This window comes from Bubalus bubalis, chromosome 12 (genome assembly GCF_019923935.1).
Source record: "Bubalus bubalis isolate 160015118507 breed Murrah chromosome 12, NDDB_SH_1, whole genome shotgun sequence".
Lineage (NCBI taxonomy): Eukaryota > Metazoa > Chordata > Mammalia > Artiodactyla > Bovidae > Bubalus > Bubalus bubalis.
The window spans coordinates 88,776,719-88,781,479 of NC_059168.1; the positions used below are offsets into that span (position 1 = coordinate 88,776,719).

The 4,761-nt window shown below is 36.3% G+C and overlaps 1 pseudogene; it reads left to right on the forward strand.

The window, feature by feature from the left end:
* The first annotated feature begins 419 nt into the window (after positions 1-419).
* Positions 420-1,739, forward strand: LOC102407003 (annotated as a pseudogene).
* The last annotated feature ends 3,022 nt before the right edge of the window (positions 1,740-4,761 follow it).

The window sequence follows — 4,761 nt, forward strand, 5'->3', positions numbered from 1 at the left end:
TTTTGGGCTATCCTGCTTGAAAAATGTATAATTTGATCAAATAAATTAGTTCCACTGAGCGTTATCTTTACAGTTGCTGAAGGGTAAGAAATAATACATATGAATATACTTTGTGAACTGTAAATTTCTATTAATATTTGAGAGCTTATTTTCATTCATAGTGCTATTGCAGTTTGTTTCTTTTTACTGAAGACTTTTTAAATGAATAATGAAAAAATGTGAATTAAGCAAGTTTTATTATTCCATATATATCAATTAAGATATTTTGAAAAACTGATAGGTAATAATATTATGTGTTTAATTTATTCCAAATTGGGGACATCATTGTATCTTTTAAAGAAATATGCTACATAGTAAATGCTTTACAATTTAAGAAATAATTCTCCCAAATTTAACTTTAAATTCATGTATAAGTGTTAATGAAATCTACATATGAACAAGAGGGCCTGATTTGGTAAAAAGACACAGAAAATGGCAATAATTGTAGAGCCTCTGGCTATCAAGTGTCACTGGATTCAGAGGGCAGCAGTTATAGGGAACATGATCCGAGTGTACAGTGGTTATCAGGGGAGCACTATCATATTTTGTGAAATGAAGAAAGAAGCCCAGGAGTTGTCACAGAATGTGGTCATAAGGCAGGATGCCCAGTCATTACACGGAGAAATTCCACAGAAGCAAAGGGAAATCACCCTGAAAGGTTTTAGAAATGGTAATTCTGGAGTTCTCTTTGCAACTAATGTTGCTGCACATAGGTTAGACATCCCCGAGGCTGGTTGTTCGAAGTTCTCCACCAAAGGACGTGGAGTCCTACATTCGTCATTCTGGGTGAACAGGTGGAGCTGGAAGGACCAGGGCTTGCATTTGCTTTTAGCAGAACAAGGAAGAATACTAGTTACCCTAAGGGGAGCAAAAACCGGGAATTAAATTTAAGCAAATAGGTGTTCCTTCTGCAGCAGAGATAATAAAAGCTTCTAGGGAAGATGTCATCAGGTTCTTGGACTCGGTGCCTGCCACTGTGATTGGTCACTTCAAGCAGTCAGCCAAGAAGCTGATTGAGGAGAAGGGAGCCCTGGAAGCCCTGGCAGCCACCCTAGCTCACATTTCCAGTGCCACGTCGGTAGACCAGCACTCCTTGAGCAAATGTGATGCGGGCTTTGTGACTGTGATCTTGCAGTGCTCAATGGAAATGTCAAACGTTAGTTATGCTTGGAAAGAACTTAAAGAGCAACTGGGTGAGGGTATTGATTCCAAAGTGAAGGGAATGGTCTTTCTCAAAGGAAAGCAGAGTGTTTGCTTTGATATTCCTACTGGATCAGTAAGTATAGGAAAAGTGGCATGATTCAAGGCCCTGGCAGATTTCTGTGGCCATGGAGCAACCAGAGCTAGAAGGACCACGGGAGCCACATTGCAACTTCCAAGGACATCGGGAAGGCAATTGAGGCTTCAGGGGACAGATTGAGAGCAACCGAGGTAACAGGGTACAGCGGGAAAGAAGTAGGAGCTTCAGAGGACAGCGATCAGGAGGCAGCAACAAAAGAAACAGATTCCAAAACAAAGGCCAAAAGCAGAGTTTTAATAAAGCATTCAGACAGTACTTTGAAGTAGAGGCTTTATTTGGGAAAAACAACCATGTTCAGCAACATGGAACTGAACACTGTTTTTCATACAAAGTTAAAAGCACATTGTATTTCCTTCCTGACCACTTACTTGCCCAGTCCCCACCTCTTCGAGAGAGATAAGCTTCATCTAAATTATTTCATATGATTGATGATTGTCATTTATAACTTTATTGTTACTTCTGTCTCTGGTATTCCTTTGGAAAAGGTGTATGGAGACCTTTGTTCAATACAGGAGACCCATGTTCAATCCCTGAGTCGGGAAGATCCCCTGGAGAAGGAAATGGCAATCCACCCCAGTATTCTTGCCTGGAGAATTCCATGAACAGAGGAGCCTGGCAGGCTACAGTCCATGGGATCTCAAAGAGTCAGACACGACTGAGGGACTATCAGTCACTCACATAAGAGTTAATCTCCAAGTACCCATATTTCCATTGTTTATGCATTTAAATGTATTTCAAATTTAAAAAAAAATTGTAAATGGCATTATATCAGTAGTTTTCATGCATTATGTATTATCAGTATCTCTGACTAGTTTGGTAGATAGATTTCTAGAAGTTTCTGAACGTATTGGACCAAAGTTATGGACTTGACACAAATTGACAAATTATTGTAAGAGAAGTTTGGGCTAATTTGTGCTCTAACAGGTAAATTGTTAGAATTCTCTCTATAGTACATGGTCCCACCATTAACATGTTTCCAAATATATTTCTAATTTGTCATGCAAAACAGTGTTTTATTGTTTCACGTAGCTTTTTTTTATATTAGAGCCACACTGTCCAAAACAGTAGCCACTGGCCATATAATTTAAATTTAAATTAATTAAATTTAAATAAAATTAAAAATTCAGTTTCTCAGCTGCATGAGCCGCATTTCAAGTGTTCAATAACCATATCGTATTAGACAATACAGAACATCACAAAAGTTCCTGCTGCTAAAGAGGCTAGACTTTATGTTCTACATTAATTAATTATAACTATCCATTTTCAATTGCAAATGACAGACACAGACACATAACTAAGAATTGTTCAAAAAATAAAAATAAACTTCAAGAATGCATTAGTATATTATTTTAAACAACCCACCCCCTGCCTACCCTACACACATCAGTCAGCTCTTAAATCTTGTCTTTTTCTTATTTTTGCCCTGTTCTCCACTTGGGGCAAAGAGCATGGTTTGTGGTTTATCATGTTTGCATAGCTAGTTCTCCCATTGAAGTTTGGACTTGACTTATTTTAATCACCGAATTATAATTATAGGATAATTTTAAAGGTTTATTTTTAAAAAAAGTTTATATTATTCCATTTTTCCATGTGCAAAATAATTACATTCAGTGTATTCACATATCTTATAAAGATCACTGGAATATTTTTGTTTGTTCATTGTTTTTTTTACATTTTATAAATAAATACTGTCAAATTTATAGCTAGGTACTTTGCGTTTCTATTCTTTGTCTCAGTGTAGTTATTTAAAAAAAATTATTTTCTAAAAACTTATGGCTAATTTCTAAGAAAATATTTGAATTTTTTGTATCTGCTTTTTACCTAGTTATTTTCTGTAACTAATTTATTGAGTGTAGTAGATTTTTCAGTTTATTATTTTGGGATATCTAACATATAATCTAAGTATTATCTTTGAATTATATTTCATTATAATTTGATATATATATCTAAATATATTGGTCTGAGTATAATCTTTGAATTATCTGTGGACCGTTTTTCTGCTTTGTTTCAATTAGTTCTGATTATATTTGTCCTTGTCTTTTTCATTCACTGGAACATTCTGACCTATTTTAAATTTTTTTATTTAAAAATTAATAATATTTCATTCAGTTTTTTACTTTCTAAAATCATATTGAAAAGATTTAATACAGATTTTAAGTGCATTTTAGAAATCTCTACTTGATCACATATGAGACAACTTAAAAAATGAAGCGTTTTGGAGATATACAGTATTTTTTTTAATGTTTTGGGTTACCAAAATGAGTTTCTTTAGGAGAGGAGAAAAAATAAAGAAAATCTGTAATTCATAGGAAACAAAGATAGTTTCAGTTATTTGGTCAAAGGGCAAGGCAATGAATAAACATGTAACGTCTTCAGTGTCATTAAAAAAAATTTTTTTTATTGCCAAATTTTCACTTTTTTCCTCCTTGTTGGATGACTAAACAGGAAGAGGGTAGTGTTGGTAAGCCGGCATTTACTCAGGTGCATCCTTCTTGGCCTCAGGAGCAAGGTGAGCTCAGCTGGGGGCCAGTGCTCTGTCTCTCAGCCACCTCCTGAGTAAGGGTGCCCCCAGACTCCTGAGTTGCAGTCTTGAGGGGACTGCTGCCCGCGGGTGGCTTCTCCCACATCACCCTTTCCTTCTCTTCCCCGTCCTCTCTTGGCTGCTTTAGTGAAAAGGGTCCATGCAAATTCATGGCCAACTTTGTGCCACACCCAGGTCATCAGCATCCTCAATTTCTACTTCTTCCTCTTGTATGCAGGGATTGAAGAACTAGCTTGACTTCGAATCTTCCAACTGGTCAGCCCTGACCATGGCAGAGAGTCAGAAGCAGTCTGAAATTCCTTTGGGGGATGAATTTTATGGGGAAATCAACACTAACTGCATGAACTCTTCCTGCCACTGTTTAGTTTTGTTTTTTTTTTTTTAATTAAAAAACAAAATTCTTCTTCGGAGGGGGCAATATCCCAAGATACAAGGATGCTCTATTTGTACCTCTTTTTAATTTTCCTTTTTCTACTTTGTAAACTGGAAGTCTCTGAATTGGAATAGAGGTGAAGGGGAATTTTAAAAAAATCAAATATTTATTGTGTTCCCATCTGTGCACACATTGAGCAAGCATGTGACCTCTGGTTACTCACATGGTACCTCTGCTGAGTAAAAGGAGGTGGGTCTGAGTTTATTATTATTCATTTATTTTTGTTTTCTTGGTTGTATCTTGGTTCATTTTACAGTCAGCCAAAGTCCTGGGATCCTTGAAGGGGCAGGTAATATAAGAGTGTCCAGAATTGTTTTATTGTCATTTTTGAAGCCATTGGATTTAACACACAGCATGAAAAATTACATAAGTCCAAGAACATATTTCTCAGTACCCACACACAGTTGAAAGTCCAGTAGGAGAATACTGCCTCTTCTTGGATGTATG